General features: G+C 35.4%; 1 pseudogene; it reads right to left on the reverse strand.

The window, feature by feature from the left end:
* Positions 1 to 1628: 1628 nt before the first annotated feature.
* LOC109496326 lies at positions 1629 to 9127 on the reverse strand (annotated as a pseudogene).
* Positions 9128 to 18143: the final 9016 nt, after the last annotated feature.

Raw genomic sequence — 18143 nt, forward strand, 5'->3', positions numbered from 1 at the left:
TCAAACTCATGAACCATGAGATCATGACCTGAGCTGAAGTGACACTTAACCAGCTGAGCCACCCAGGCACCCCCAATGTCATATTTCTTTTTTTATATGAAATTTATTGTCAAAATGGTTTCCATACAACACCCAGTACTCATCCCAACAGGTGCTCTCCTCAATACCCCTCACCCACCCTCCTCTCCCTCCCACCCCCATCAACCCTCAGTTTGTTCTCAGTTTTTAAGAGTCTCTTATGTTTTGGCTCCCTCCCTCTCTAACCTTTTGTTTTCCTTCTCCTCCCCCATGGTCTTCTGTTAAGTTTCTCAGGATCCACATAGGAGTGAAAACATATGGTATCTGTCTTTCTCTGTATGACTTATTTCACTTAACATCACACTCTCCAGTTCCATCCACGTTGCTACAAAAGGCCATATTTCATTCTTTGTCATTGCCACGTAGTATTCCATTGTCATATTTCTTTAATTAGCAGAACTCAACATTTTTCACACCTATTCTTTTGCCTGGAAGTCTGACAAACTTAGTTATTCTTCCCTGAATTTCATTGTAACCAATAATAGCATAGACTTTTCACCTTTCATTTTAATTATATTTATTTAGTTTTGAATACCTCACACATTCACATGACTTAAGATTTTAAATGTAGCAAAGGGTACATATTTTATCATTTATTAAAACTGTGGTGAAAAAAACTTCAGTGAAATAACTATCAGTTGCAAATATTAATTTTAATTTGCTTCTAACTAAATCAAATATAAATATTTCCTTAAATATGACCATTCCAAATGCACTGTCATACAGTTCCTAGCGTATTGTATTTATTTAAGACACTAGTGACTTTGAAAACAAAATGGTACAAATTAACAAAACACAAGATTCCTATGAGGTGGCTAAATTTCACCTGAGATTTAAAACTCCATGCAAACTGGGCGCCTGGGTGGCTCAGTTGGTTAAGCGTCCGACTTTGGCTCAAGTCATGATCTCATGGTTTGTGAATTCAAGCAAGTCCTGTGTGGGGCTCTGGTGCTGACAGCTCAGAGCTTGGAGCCTGCTTTGGATTTTGTGTCTCCCTTTCTCACTGGCCCTCTCCTGCTCATGCTCTGTCTTTGTCTCTGTCTCTGTCTCTCTCAAAACTAAAATTAAAACATTAAAAATATTTCTAAACTTCCATGCAAACTATAGTAATGTAAAGTTTATCCAATGCTTATGCATGCATGAGTTTGCACATATTATTAGAACAAAGGTACATTACAAGTGGTATGGTATTAAAAATTTGAAAATACATAAAACATGAAAGTTGAAACTTTAAGGATAATTCAGTAAATTAATCTTTAGAAAACAGCCTAATGTGATTTTTCCAATTAAGAAAGTTGCATTTATTCATAATTTATATTTTTAAAAAAATATACATATACAACCTGATTACTGTAGCGAAATAGTTTGCATTAGTGTTAACAAGTCAGTTACCATAACTGTTAAAAGGCAATTTGGTTAATTCAACTTTCTATGATCAGTTGTAAGTACTAACTAAGTCCCAGATCTCTAGTAAGAAGGCACATTTGCATGACAACCCACATACATGCTTCCTTCATTTGTTTTTCATGTATAACCTTGTATGCAAGGATTCAACAGTGTCCAGTCTTCTGCATAGAAGATGCTGATTGGCAAGGTCCTTACTGTGCTACAGTGGCAACAGAGATTTTTTTTAATACGACTATGTATCTCTTCAGGGCTCTTAGCCTGCACATAGAAAGTTCAAGATGATATTACAATTTCAAAGAAATTGCCCCTTATCATTACATTGCTTTTCTTACATTGTTGTACTTCATGATCCTCTTTAAGTGGTATTGTCAGGAAAATTTCCTTCTCCAGTCAAGATTTGAAATAGCCTATTGTGTTTTTATCCAATAGAAAAAAAATCTTCTCTTCCAGTTGTTTCATCACTACTCCTTGCTTAACAAAATATTCAGCTTTGATAACTGCACTATCACTAACATCACTAACAGACCATCACTAACATCAGTTTTCTAAGACACTTACTTCTTCCCACATTCACCCTGGCAACTTAGGTTATCAGAATGAAGCTGTGAATCTGACTGCCTTTGAAATTTAATTTTTAGAGTTTAGTTTAACACATTTACCCATTCTACTAGATCCTGCTGATTGTTACCTTGTAAGGAAATATTTCCTCATCCATGTATTTACAACAAAACAGAACTCGGCCCTTTGATCTTAGCTTAGTTGCATTGCTAACATTTGAAGTGTACAAAATATTAATGGTTCCAATGCATGATGACCCAGAATATAGGTTGTGCGTATTATCCATACAAAACAATCTTCTCTGGACAGAGGAAGATGGTGATGGAGTAGGAGGTCACCTTGTCCATGAACACAACTAGATAACTATCAGTTTCTCCTACTAAATACCCAAGAAATAAACCAGAAAACCTACATTAAAAAACTCTACAAATAAAGGAAGAGAAGAGGCCACATAAAAGAAAGTAAGAAGTGTGGAGACCTGATTTAGGGGAGAAATGGATTGTGGGAGCTGCAGAGAGGAGGAAGACTAAGTTATGGAGAAGGGCAAGAGATAAAGAGAGGAGCACATGGGGAAGCACATAAAAGGAATGTTTCTCCAAAGCCATTGGCTTTGAAAATGAGAAGGGCTAAATTTCATGAGTTCTTGCAACCAGCAGGGCATAAAGCCTGGAGTCTTAAAGGTCAGCAGGTTTGGGGAAGATAGAAGCCAGAGGGCATGGTGATGTTCCTGGAAAGAAGGCAGGCAAACAACACAGGGTCAGGCAGCATGGAAACAGCAATCTGAAGAATGCTTGAGAAACATAGTGGGGAGACTGTTCTTCTCATAGAGTGTCCCTGAGAGGCAGCATTCATGGAAATGCTTCTCCAGGACAAAAGGAGCTAGCTGACACCATTTTCCTATCCTGTCCCTCAACATCAACAGAGAGCCATCTGTGGGAAAGTAGTACAGCATCAATACCCGATGCCTAACTGGCTTAAACTAAGCCTCATCACCCTGCATTCTGGCAGGACTGCCCTTTAAGTCATGCTTGTCTCAGGCTCAACATGGCAGGCCCCTCCCCCAGAAGACCAGCACAAACCACTACCCACACCAAATACCCCAACCAGAGTTCTACAGGGCTTCAGTTCTGGTGGAGATTGTGCCAAATCTCTTCTCACAAGCAGACCAGAGAACACCTATTAAAACTTGCCACATTCAGGCCAGGGACCAAATGCTGCCTGCAGCAGACAAGGAGAGCCTCTGCAGATGATTGGCCTGAAGGACAGACCAACCACAACACAACAGCAGAGTTCACCCAACATACACCAGAGGCATTCCCTGAAGTGGTAAGCCCTAAGCATTACATGACCTCTTCTTCAAAGGCCATTACTTTCAGGAGCTGTAGACAAGACTGGCTTTTCAAACACAGAAAATAAGACAGAGACTTAGACAAAATGTGAAGATGGAGGAATTTATCCCAAATGAAAGACTAAGATAAGGCCATTGTCAGAGATCTAAGTGAAACAGATATAAGTAACATGCCTGATGGAGAATTTAAAGCAAAAATCATAAGGATACTCACTCGAGAGAAAAATGGAAGACATCAGGGAGTCCCTTACCACAAAGATAAAAGAGTTAAAAAAGAATCAATCAGAGATGAAGAATGCAATAAGTGAGACTGGAAACAGGTCTGACGCAATGAACAGCAGGCTGGAAAAAACAGAGGAATGAATTATTGACACAGAAGACAAAATAATGGAAAATAACATAGCAGAACAAAGATAGAAAGAATTATGCACCACAAGACTAGACTTAGGGAATTCAGTGACTCCATCAAACATAATAATATTCGTATTATAGAAGTCCCAGAAGAAGAAGAGAAAAGGGGCCAGAAAATTTATTTGAAGAAATAATAGCTGCAAATTTCCCTAATCTGGGGAAGGGCACAGATATATAGATCCAGGAGGCACAGACAACCCCCACCAAAATCAGCAAAAGAAGGCCAACACTAACATATACTGTAATTAAATTTGCAAAATATAGTGATAAAGAAAAAACGTTAAAAGCAGGAAGACAAAGGAAGTCCCTAACTTACAAGGGAAGACCCATAAGTCTAGCTGGAAATTTCTCAACAGAAATTTGACAAGCCAGAAGAGAGTGACATGATATAGTCAATGTGGTGAATGGGAAAAATCTACAGCCAAGTACACTCTATCCAACAAGGCTATCATTTAGAATAGAAGGGGAGATAAAGAGTTTCCCAGACAATCAAAAACTAAGTTCATGACCACTAAACCAACCATCCAAGAAATATTAAAAGGGACTCTTTGAATAGAAAAGAAATACCAAAAGTGACAAAGACAAAAAAGGATCAGGGAAATCTCCATAAACAATGATAAAACAAGTAATAAAATGGCTCTAAATACATATCTATCAATATTACTTTGAATGTAAATGAACTAAATGCTCCAATCAAAAGACATAGGGTGTCAGAATGGATAAAAAAAAAAAGACCCATCTATATGCTGCCTACAAGAGACTCATTTTAGACATAAAGACACATGCAGATTGAAAATGAGGGGGTGAAGAAACATTTATCAAGTAAATGCATGTCAAAAGAAAGCCAGAGTAGCAAAATATTTTTCAGACAAAGTAGACTTTAAAACAAAGCCGTAATAAGAGACAAAGAAGAGCACTATATAATCATAAAGGAGACAGCCCAACAAGAAAATATAATAATTATAAATATTTATGTACCCAACATGAGAGCACTCAAATATATTAAAAAATTAATAACAAATATAAAGGATTTAATTGATAATAGTGCAATAATAGTAGAGGACTTTAACACTCCATTTACATCAATGGAGAGATCATCTAAACACAACATCAACAAAGAAACAATGGCTTTGAATGACACACTGGACCAAATGGACTTAACAGATATATTTAGAACATTGCATCCTGAAACAACAGAATATACACTCTTTTCAAGTTCACATGGCACATTATCCAGAACAGATCACATAGTAGGTCACAAAACAGGTCTCAACAAATACAAAAAGATTGACACCACACCATTCACCTTTTCTGATGACAACACTATGAAACTAGAAGTCAACCACAAGAAAAATTTTGGAAAGACCACAAATATATGGAGATTAAACAACATGCTAAAACAATGAAGAAATAAAAAATACATAGAAACAAATGAAAATGAAAACACCGTGGTCTAAAACCTTTGGGATGCAGCAAAAGTGGTCCTAGGAGGGAAGTATATAGCAATACAGGCCTATAAAAGAAGTAAGTAAAATCTGAAATAAACAGCCTAACCTTCCACCTATAGAAGCTAGAAAAAGAACAACAAACAAAGCCTAAAGCCAGCAGAAGGAAGGAAATAATAATGATCAGAGCAGAAATAAATTATATAGAAAGTAAAAACAAAAAACAAAAAACAAAAAACCAATAGAACAGATCAAGGAAACCAGGGCCTGGTTCTTCGAAAAAACTTAATAACATTGATAAACCTCTGGCCAGACTTATCAAAAAGAAAAGAGAAAGGATCCAAATAAAGAAAATGACAAATGAGAGAGGAGAAATAACAACCAACACCTCAGAAATATAAACATTTATAAGAAAATATGATGAAAAACTATATGTCAACAAATTAGACAACCTAGAAGAAATGGATACGTTCATAGAAACACATAAACTACCAAAACTTAAATGGGAAGAAATAGAAAACTTGAACACACTGATAACCAGCAAAGAAATTGAATCAGTAATCAGGAAACTCCCAACAAACAAAAGTTTGGGGCCAGATAACTTCACAGGTGAATTCTACCACACCTTTAAAGAACAGTTAATACCTATTTTTCTGAAACTATTCCAAAAAATAGAAATGGAAGAAAAACTTCCACATTCATTCTATGAGGCTAACATTACCCTGATACCAAAACCAGATAAAGACTCCACTGAAAAACATAAATATAGGTCAATATTCCCAAAGAACAAGGGTACAAACATTCCCAATAAAAACAGGGAGGGGGACAAAACATAAGAGATGCTTAAATATGGAGAACAAACAGAGGGTTACTGGAGGGGTTGTGGGAGGAGGATGGGGTAAATGGGTAAGAGACATTAAGGAATCTACTCCTGAAATCATCGTTGCACTATATGCTAACTAACTTGGATATAAATTTAAATAAATAAATAAATAAATAAATAAATAGATAGATAAATAAATAACAGAATCCAACAGCACATTAAAAGAATCATTCACCACAGGCAAGTGGGATTTATTCCTGGGTTGCAAGTCTGGTTCAATATTCTCAAATCAATCAATGTGATATACCACATTAGTAAAAGAAAAGATAAGAACTATACGATCCTTTCAATAGATGCAGAAAAAACATTTGGCAAAGTTCAATATCCATTCATGCTAAAAACACTCAACAAAGTGTGGTTAGAGGGAATATACCTCAACATAATAAAAGTCATACATGAAAAAAATCACAGCTAATACTGTTCTCAATGGGGAAAAACAGAGATTTTACTCTATGCTCAGGAACGTGACAAGGATGTCCACTCTCACCACTGTTATTTAATATTGTACTTGAAGTCCTAGCCAGAGCAATCATGCAAAACCAAAGAAAAAAAATGGCATCCAAATTGGCAAAGAGGAAATCAAACTTTCACTCTTCAAAGATGATATGATACTCTATGTGAAAAATCCAAAGATTCCACCCCAAAACTGCTAGAACTAATACATGAGTTCTGTTAAGTCACAGGACACAAGGTCAATGTACATAAATCTGTTGCATTCTTATGCACAAATAATGAAGCAGGAGAAAGGGCAATTAAAAAATCAACACCATTTACAATTGCACCAAAAACCGTAAGACACCTAGGAATAAACTTAACCAAACACGTGAAAGATCTGTATTCTGAAAACTATAAAACACTAATGAAAGAAATTGAAGAGGACACAAAGAAATGGAAACACATTCCATGCTTATGGATTGGAAGAACAAATATTGCTAAAATGCCTATACTATTCAAAGCAGTCTACACACTGAATGCAATCCCTGTAATAAGCAATCCTAAAATTTGTGTGGAACCACAAAAGACCCCAAATAACCAAAGCAACCTTGAAAAAGAAAAGCAATGCTGGAGCCATCGCAATTCCAGACTTCAAGTTATATTACAAAGCTGTAGTGATCCAAACATTATGCTGCTGGCACAAAAACAGATACATTGTTCAATAGAACAGAACAGAAAACCGAGAAATAAACCCACGACTATACAGTCAATTAATCCTCGACAAAGCAGGAAATAATATCTAAAGGGAATAGGACAATCTCTTCAACAAATGGTGTTGGGAAAACTGGACAGCAACATGCAGAAGAATTAAACTGGACCACTTCCTTACACCATACCCCAAAATAACTCAAAATATATTAAGACCTAAATGTGAGACCAGAAGCCATAAAAATTTTAGAGAACATAGGTAATGACTTCTTTGACATCAGCCATAGCAACTTCTTGCTAGATATATCTCCTGAGGCAAGGGATACAAAAGCAAAAATAAACTATTGGGACTTCACCAAAATAAAAACTTCTGCACAGCAAAGGAAATAATCAAAAAACTAAAAGGCAATCTACAGAATGGCAGAAGATATTTGCAAATGACATATCCAGTAAGGGACTAGTATCTAATATATATAAAGAACTCATAAAACTCAACACCCAAAAAACAAATAATACAATTTAAAAATGGGCAAAATACATGAAAAGACATTTTTCCAAAGACATATAGATGGCCAACAGACACACGAAAAGATGCTGAAAATTACTGATCAGGGAAATACAAATCAAAACTACAATGAGGTATCCCCTCACACCTGTCAGACTTGCTCAACACCAACAGCACAAGAAACTACAGGTGTTGGCGATGATGTAGAGAAGGGAAACCCTCTTGCAGTGTTGGTGGGAATGAAAACTGGTGCCCCCACTGTGGAAATCATTATGGAGGTTCCTCAGAAAATTAAAAATAGAACTGTCCTAATATCCAGCAATTGTACTAGTAGGTATTTATTCAAAGAATAAAAAAATACTAATTCAAAGGGATACATGTACCCTGCGTGTTCTATGGTAAATGAAATAAGTTAGAGGAAGACAAATACCATATGATTTCACTCACATGTGGGATTTAACAAAATGAGCAAAGGGAAAAAAACAGAGAGAGGCAAACCAAGAGATAGACTCTTAATTATAGTGAACAAACTTATGGTTACCAGAAGGGAGGTGGGTGAGGTTAAATAGGTGATGGGTGAGGTTAAATAGGTTAAATAGGTGATGGGGATTAGGGAGTACACTTGTGATGAACACTGGGTACTGGATGAAGTTTTCAATCGCTATATTGGACACATGAATGTATTACACTCTACACTAACTGGAATTTTTTTAATGTTTATTTATTTATTTATTTATTTATTTAGAGAACACAGGCAGGGGAGGGGCAGGGAGAAAGAGAGACAGAATTCCAAGCAGGCTCTGCACCATCAGTGCAGAGACTGATGCAGGGCTGGAACTCACAAACCGTGAGATCATGACCTAAGCCAATCAAGAGTCGCTGCGCCCCTAAGGAGCCCCAACTAACTGGAATTTAAGTAAAAACTTAAAAAAAAAAATTCTTCTGTGATATCCATTATGAAGTACCTTTGAAGAAATTTCACTGTTATCATTTTCCTCAATGTCATATAAAATCACAAATGTGATTCTGACATTTCACTTAGGTATTCATGAGCCTGAATATTACACTGGGTGACCTTGTGCAAGTCACTTTCAACTCTTGCACAGGTCATCTGCACCATTGAAGTATGATGATTCTATGGCACAGGGCAGAATCCACTTCTGACTCACCAAGCCCAGTGCCCGCTGACTCCTCAGCAGACCCACAGTCACCTCACACCTTGCCTGTCTGCTCTTCATGCCAAACTGCATTGCAGTCCTCCGCCCATCCACAGGCTTCCAGCCACCACAGTTCCCATGCAGTTGTGGCTTCGCTTTCACAGGCATGAACTGCTGGCACTGCACATGCATTTCTGGGCTGCCTCAGCCCACACATGGTGACAGAGATTCTGGAGCCCGCATTCCCAGTCCATGGAGTCTCGTGGTTCTGCAAATTTTGAGTACAGCATAAAGATCATGGATATTGATGTCAGGCCTAGGTTCTAGTCCACGTTTTGTCTTTTAGTTAATTGACCTGGACAAGTCATTTAACCTCCCTGAGTCTCATTTTCCTCATCTGTACTACTGGAGTAAGGATAAGCGCCCATTGTACTAGGTAGTTGTGACAGTTAAATGAGATCATTTTGTTAATTAAGATGCTTCATAACAGTGCCTGGCACCCAATAAATTTAGTTTCTTTTTAAACATTTTTTAAAATGTTTATTTTTGAGAGAGAGAGAGAGAGAGTGGGGAAGGGGCAGAGAGAGAGGGAAACACAGAATCTAAAGCAGGTTCCAGGCTCTGAGCTGTCAGCACAGAGCCTGACACAGGGCCCAAACCCATGAACCGTGAGATCATGACCTGAGCCAAGTTGGATGCTTAACCGACTGAGCCACCCAGGTGTCCCTTAATTTAGTTTCTATTGCCATTTTTGTGTCATCCCAAGCAGTGGAAGGGAAACAGAAGTAAAACATAGTTCTTGTCTTCAAGGAGCTTGTCAAAACTTAAGAAGGATAAAGTGGATACACAAATAGCTACTCTAAGAGCTATAATATGATAAATGCCATAGGGGTACAGTTACCAAAATTCTCTGAGTTCAAAGACTTGAAATGTAGTAGCTGATGTCATAATTTTGTATCTAATTGTTACATGTGTGATTTTGTTACGCTGATGTCTGGAAATACAGCGTTAAACCAAAGAGGGCAAGTATGCTACCACCCCCTTTCCCATATCCATTGGCAGACACTACTACTTTAAGATAGAGCCTTAAAATTTTTGACATACTGATTCAGATATCATTACTAATCAATTGAAATTGTCCTTGAAATAAAGTATGGTACCTAAAGTATGATGCTCCTGGGAGGACAGCAAGAAGGGGACGTAGGCTCATTGTACCAAATAGTAGAGATAAAAGAGATAGAAAAGTATCAATTTTGAAGAAAATTATCACTGGTGAATGAGACAAATTATATTAAATTGTAATATATGATTCATAGTAAAAGTCATAGAGTTGGAGCTTAAAGTGGATAGAATTTTAGCTGTTGGAATTGTAGGCATCAGGGAGGTTTGAAGCTAAATTTGGAGGGACAATCTAAAGAAATCTTGAAGTCACCCATGGTGATGGTAAAAATTGCGTGGAAAACAAGAACTGACTGCATGCCAAAGAGCAATGACAGAATACAGTAGATTATAACAAGGAAGATTTGTTAACATGTTCACTCCCTCTATGTGATTGTGGTATCTAAAAGCCAAGGAATTATATATATATATATATATATATATATATATATATATATATATATATTAATCCCAGATCTAAATACAGAGTACAAAACATTGAATGAGTGAATGAATGAATGAGGGAATGTTTGGTGATCATCAAGCAAGTAGATGTAGACAATTTATTTAAGAATGAGTTGAAAATACTACCCTAAAAGAGATTAGATTGGGACTAAAGAGAAGTAATGAAAACTGAGTCCATTGAGCAAATCATATCCTCTTTTTCCTGAGTTTTCAACAGATAAGTTACCCTAGTGAGTATTCATTCTTATCTCAATCTATCCAGAGGTTCTTATTTTTGTCTGCAAGTTACCTTAAACTTGTAAAGTTGTAAAGTTGAACTTACAACCCTGAGATAGAGTGGCACACTCTACTGCCTGAGCCAGCCAGGTACCCCTCATCTTCTGTATTTTTTAAAAATCTCCCCAGGTAACTTGTGCTACTGAGATTGAGAACTACTCGGTTGAGATTAGCTAAAACAAGATGCAGGTGTATTAAATTATCTCATTACACAAAAATTCAACATTAAAGGCAGAATTAATTTCTAGTAATTTTCTGTAAGAAATGGAGTATCTCAGTTGTCAACTTCTACTTACAATGTTTATCCTACAATTACGTAGTGCCTGGAAGCCTACAGATGGTTTGTGTTTGGCCCTCATAATGCTGAAAATTTTTGAATTGACTGCCAAAATTTTAGAAAATCATATTTCACAAAAAAATGAGAATTCGCAACTTCTCTTGATAATTAGAAGCACTGGTAACATGATGTTTGCATTGCCTAGTGGAACAAGTCAAAACTCAGTAGTTGCTGCCCCATTTAGGTAGAATGTTCTTTTTTTTTTCACTCTGATTAGAGATTTATCAATTTTACTGATCTTATTGAACCAGGTTTTGGGTTCATTTATTTACTCTGCTGTTTTAATTTTTTTTCTCTTTTATCAGTTCCCACTTTGATCTTTATTATTCCCTTTCTTCTGCTTACTTTGGGATTAATTTTTCTCTTCTTTTTCTAGTTTCCTAAAGAGGATATTGATTTGAAACCTTTCTTATTGTATAATATAGACAGATATTCATGAATTTAGGATAAATTTCATCCTAAGTACTCCTTTTTTTAGATATAATTGAAATATATAACATTATATTATTTTCAGGTGTACAACACAATGATTCGGTATTTAAGTACTTTAGGAGGATCCCACAAATTTTTACATATTTTGTTTTCATTTTCATTCAATTAAAATATTTTTAATTTCCTTTTTGATTCATCCTATAATCCATGAGTTATTTATAAGTTTGTTATTTAGTTTCCAAATATTTACATATTTTCTGGAGTCTTTCCATTATTGATTTCTAATTTAATACCATTGTCATCTGAGACTATGCTTTGTATGGCTTGATTCCTTTAAAATTTATTGGGACTTGTTTTTATTCCACAGAATATGATCCATGTTGGTAAATGTTCCATGTGTACTTAAGAAGAATATATATTCTACTTTTGTTGAATAAAGTGTCCTACAAATGTCAATCAAGTCTCCTGGTTGATTGTGTTGTTCAAGTTTGCTTCATATCCTTGATGATTTTCTGCTTACATTTTCTATCATATATGAGAGGAGAGTATTGAAATCCCTGACTATACTTGTACGTTTGAATATTTCACTTTGCAGTTGTGAGACATTAGAAAATATATATACTGGTCTCAGCCACCAGTTTCTGGCACAGAGCTCCTGAAACCATTGTGAACTCCCAAGTGATAAAATAACTAGGAGCATCTTTTGTTCCAATGAGGCGACTTTAGGTGGGATCCTGGATGGGGATTGGTCACCAGAAAGTCCAAGCCAATATTAGAAGCTTAGAGTTTTCAGCACTATCCACCTCCCCCTCCCCCCACTCTCCAGAAAAGGGATAGGGGCTGGAAATGGAGTTAATAATTGACCATACCTATGTGAGAAAATCTCCATAAAATCCCAATAATCTGGCATTCAAAGAGCTTCCAGGTTGTACACATCCATGTACAAAGAGGGTGATTCACCCCAACTCCATGGAGATAGAAGTTCTCATGCTCAGGACCATCCCAGACTTCCTCCTATGTATCTCTTCACCTGACTGTTCCTCTGTATCTTCAATCATATCCTTAATAAACCGGTAAACATAAGTGTTTCCCTGAGTTCTGTGAGACACTGTAGCAAATTAATCAAATCCAAAGAGGAGGTTGTGGGACCCTCAGATTTATAAACCACCAGTCAAAGCACAGGGTGCCTGGGTGGCTCAGTTGATTGAGTATCCAATTATTGATTTTGGCTCAGGTCATGATCCCAGGGTCGTGGGATTGAGCCCCACATTGGGATATGTGCTGATACTTGAGCCTGTTTAAGATTCTCTCCCTCTTCTTCTGCACCTCTCCTCCACCCACTCTTAAATAATGATAAAAATAAGAAGCCCAGGTGACAACCTGGACTTCTGATTGACATCTGAAGTATGATGGGGCAGTCTTGTGGGCCCTGTGGACATGATGCTATCTCTAGGTAGATAGTGTCAGAACTGAATTGAACTGAGTTAAATTGTAGGATACACAGTTGATGTAGCAGAATTGCTTGGTGTGGGAAAATCCCCACACATCTGATGTCAGAAGGGTTGTGAGTGTGGTAGTACCATGAGAATAAAGGAGAAACACAGGACGAGAATTGTGTTTTGTCCTAACACAGAAGTTCTATCAAGTTTTCCTCCATATATTTTGATGCTCTGTTATTGGGTACGTAGACATAATTGTTATGTCCTCTTATCCAATTGAAAAATTTATCACTATTAAATATCCTTATTTTAATGTGGTAATATTCTTTGCCCTAAAATCTACCTTGTCTCTTCTTTACACTAGAGGTAACATGGTATCTCTTTATCAAACCTTTTATTTTTATTCCATTTGTTTGTATCTTTAAAAGTAAAGTGTATTTCTTATAGTCTATAGACAGTTTCACTTTGATCCAGTCTGCCAATCTATGACATTTCCATATTTGAATCTCTGGATCTCCAGTGTCTTGAAACTGATGTTCCATATGGTTTGAAACATTTTTTGGCTGTCACAACTATGAGGGTAAATCTGATTTTTTTATTCCATATTGTCCACCAGCAAAATTATCTGTTCTTTTTTTCTTAATGTCTTTTAAACTGAGGTATTGTACAAGCAATAATACACACTAACATGTGTTATTTATTTATATTATGTATTATTTATATATCTGTGCAATCACTCTCAAGATCAAGATACTAAAATTTTCAAGCACTTCTACAAGGCTCACTCATCCCCCTTCATTGCTCTGTTTTATTGAGCGCTATCTACCTTGTATCTTCATTTTGACCTTGAGGAAACTTTTGCTACATGTAAGCCATGTAATTTTATTGCTGCCACACTTCAGCTATCAATCTCTGTCTTCTAGAAGTAGTCTCATTTAAGATATTCTCTATTTTTTTAAATAAATGACCATTGCAGAATAGAGTGGCTTTTTTTGCTTTGTTTTTATTGAGGTATAATTAACATATAGCATTATATTAGTTTCAGGTGTACAACATAGTGATTCAGTATACATATACATGGTGAAATGATCACAAGTTTATTTAATATCCATCATTATACAGAGTTACAATTTTTTTTCTTGTGATGAGGGCTTTTAAGATTACTCTTAGCAACTTTCAAATATCAAATGCAGTATTATTAACTGTAATCATCATGTTTACATTATATCCTCATGAATTATTTATTTTATAACTGGAAGTTTGTACCTTTTGGCTCCCTTCACCCATTTTGCCCACCCCTTACCCCCTGCCTCTGGCAACCAGTTTGTTCTCTGTGTCTGTGAGCTTGGTTTTGTTTTGTTTTGTTTTAAATTCCACTGTAAGTGGGATAATATGGTATTTGTCTTTCTCTGTCTGACTTATTTCACTTAGCACAATGCCCTCAAGGTCCATCCATGTTGTTGCAAATGGCAAGGTTTCCTTCTTTTTTATGGCTGAATAATATTCCTGTGTGTGTGTGTGTGTGTGTGTGTGTACCACATCTTCTTTATCCATTCTTCCATTGATAGACACTTAAGTTGCTTGTATATCTTGGCTATTATAAATTGTGCTGCAATGAACACAGGGATGCATAGATCTTTTCAAATTAGTGATTGTCTTTTCTTTGTATAAATACCCAGCAGTGGGATTGTTGCATCTTATGGTAGTTCTATTTCTAATATTCAAGGAACCTTCATACTATTTTCCATAGTTGTGGCACCAATTTACATTACCACCAACAACATAAGAGGGTTCTCTTCTCTCCACGTTCTCGCCAACACTTAGTTTCCCCAAATACTGGGCATAAGTATTCAGATTTTCCCAGTTTGATAATGAAATTCACATCAATCTCACTGTTACCAGGTGTTATCAGTCACATAGTAGAATATCAATAGATGGTAACAAAAGTGAGTGGTGCTAATGGAATTATGATTATGACTTTGATCAGGAAAAGCAGCATGATGCTGTGGAAAAAATAATTACTTACTTCCTCTTTTTCATCTTTTTTTTGTCTACATGGTAAGTCAAAAACTTTATTTTTAAATAAGTGATATTCTTTTCTGAGTTTATTATTTTTGTCTGCCATTACCAATATTTCATGTTTCCCATACCTCAACAATTGAGAAATAAAATAATAATTAAAAATGAATATTTCTTTAATTCTGCTCTCATTTAGCCTTCATAAACTTGAGCCCTTGACAAATTCTACCTAAATGGCTTTGAATGAACCTAGGGAGGTTTCTTATGCCCCCAAGTTTTCTTGTCTTGCCCATTATAAAGATTATCTCAGAACTATCTGAGATCCTGTCCTCAGAGAACTGATGTGGTTCCTTTTGTTTTGCATCCTGTTTTATTACGATAACCTCTCCCTGAAACTCAATCTTTGGGTCCCTGGGGCATGGCTGGTGGATAGTCTGAATGACTGGCTGGGTCTTATTTATAATTCCTCTCTTCATGTCTTTGATACACATTCTCCTGATGGCTAATGATGTTGAGCATCTTTTCATGTACTTACTGGCAATTTGAGGAATGTCCATTTAGATCCATTGCCCATTTTTTAAGTTGAGTTGTTTGTCTTTTCATTTTTCCATTGTACAAGTTCTTTATCTATTACATATACAAGTCCTTTATCAGATATATGATTTGCAAACATTTTCTCCCATTTTGAGTATTTTATTTTCACTTTCTTGATGGTATCCATTGAAGCATGAAAGGTTTTAATTTTGGCGACTCCAATTATACCTATTAGTTTTTTATTTTGTTGTTTGGACATTTGTATCATATCTAAGAGGGCTTTGCCTAACTCATAGTCACAAAGATTTACTCTTGTACTTTCTTCTAACATTTGTACAGCTTCAGCACTTACATTTAGGCCTATGATCCACTTTTTGCTAATTTTTGTGTATAATATGAGGTAGGGTTCAGGAGGTTTCATTCTATTCTTAGTTTGAATTCTTTTATTATGAAAAGGTGTTGGATTTTGTCAAATGCTTTTTCTGTGTCTTTCCAGATGATTATGTGGTTTTTGTCTTTTATTTAATTGATATGGTGTGTTACTTTAATAGATTTTCAGGTGTTATTACCAATTTTGCATTTCTAAGATACATTCCACTTAGTCATGGAGTATAATTCATATATATCAGTGGATTTGGTTTCATAGTATTTTATTGAGGATTTTGGCATAAAGGTTTGTGGTTTTCTTTTCTTGTCATGTTTTGTCTGCTTTTATTAGTAGGAAAATACCAGACCTATAGAATTTGGAAAATATTTCACTTCTATTTTCTATAACAATATGTAAAGAAATGGTATTGGTTGCAATAAGTTACTTAAAAGTTTGGTAGAATTTATCAGTGAATTTGGACATGGATTTTTTCTTGTGGTAAATTTTTTAAATTACAAATTCAATCTCTATAGGTGTAATAGGTCAACTTCAATTTTCAACTTCTTGAATTTGTTTCAGTAGTTTGTTTCTTTCTAGTAATATGTTCATTTCACCTACGTTATTTGATTTATTGGCAAACAGTTGTTCATAGTATTCTCTTATATTCTTTGTTTCTTTAATGTCAATAGTAATGCCCACTCTCCCATTACTCATTTTAGTAATTTGAATGTTCTTCTTCTTCTTTTTTTTTTTTTTTGGTCAGTTTAGTTAAAGATTTATGAATTTTGTTGGTCTTTTTAGACAAGCAATTTTTTTTGTTTTGTTGATTTTCAATTTACTGGGGCTTATTTTATGGCATAACATATTGTCTATCCTAGAGAATGTTCTATGTGCACTTGAGAAGAATATGTATTCTGCCTTGTTGGAGGGGAGTATACTATAGATGCTATTATGCCTAGTTTCTTTATATTGTTGTTCAAATCTTCTATTTCCTTGTTAATCTACTTTCATGTTCTATACATTCCTAAAAGTGGAGTATTAAAGCTTCCAACTATTGCTGAATTCCTTATAACTCTTTTCAATACTGTGACTTTCTGTTTCTTTACTTTGGGGCTCAGTTTTTTAAGTGCATATGCACCTATGTGTATAATTTTACTTTCTTACAGATGGATAGACTCTTTATCATTATAAAATGTTTTTCTTTATTTGTAATAAACTTTTATGTTTTAAAGTCTATTTTTTCCATTATTACAGCCACTCCAGCTCTACTTAATAGTGAAAAACTGAATTCTTTCCTTTTATTTTCTGGAACAAAGCAAAGATACTCTACTCAGCATTCCTATTCAGCATTGTAGTAGAAGTCCTAAATAGTGCAATTACTCATGAAATACAAACAGCATTAATACTAATTGGAAGGGGGGAAAATCTTTCCCAACTTGCAGACAACATAATTGTCTACAAAAAATTCCCAAGAAATCTACAAAACAAAAACCTTTAGGAATATTAAGTGAGTTTAACAAAAATTTGGAATATAAGTCAACACATAACATCTATTATATATCTATAAACCACTAATGAATTTAAAAAAATTACAATAGTTCCAAAAATTAAAATTGAAGAAAACAATATAATTTATGATAAATCAAAATAGGAAAGCAATTAGGTGTGAATTTAACAAAAACATAAACAAGATCTGCATGTTGAAAACTATAAAGCACTGATTCAAGAAATCTAAGGAGATCTAAAGAAAGGAAAGACATCTAGCATTCGTGGATTTGTAGAATCTACATAGTAACATGACAAATATCCCGAAATTAATCTAGATTTAACACAATTTCCACCAAAACCCAATTTTTTTTTCTAGTTTTGGGAAAACTGATTCCATAACTTATAGGAAAAATCAAAGGAATTAGAATAACCAAACCAATTTTGAAAAAGAGGAATATATTTGCAGGAATCATACTACTTGAGATTAAGATTAAATTTATTTTAAAAAATCTTTTTAATTTATTGATTTATTTTGAGAGGGGGGAAGGGAGAGGTGGAAAGAAATGAAGACAGAAAATCCCAAACAGGCTCTGCAGTGTCAGCGCAAAGCCCAATGTGAAGCTCAATCCCACGAACTGTGATATCATGACCTGAGCCGAAATCAAGTCAGAGATTAACTGACTAAGCCACCCT

This window comes from Felis catus, chromosome X (genome assembly GCF_018350175.1).
Source record: "Felis catus isolate Fca126 chromosome X, F.catus_Fca126_mat1.0, whole genome shotgun sequence".
NCBI classification, from domain to species: Eukaryota; Metazoa; Chordata; class Mammalia; order Carnivora; family Felidae; genus Felis; species Felis catus.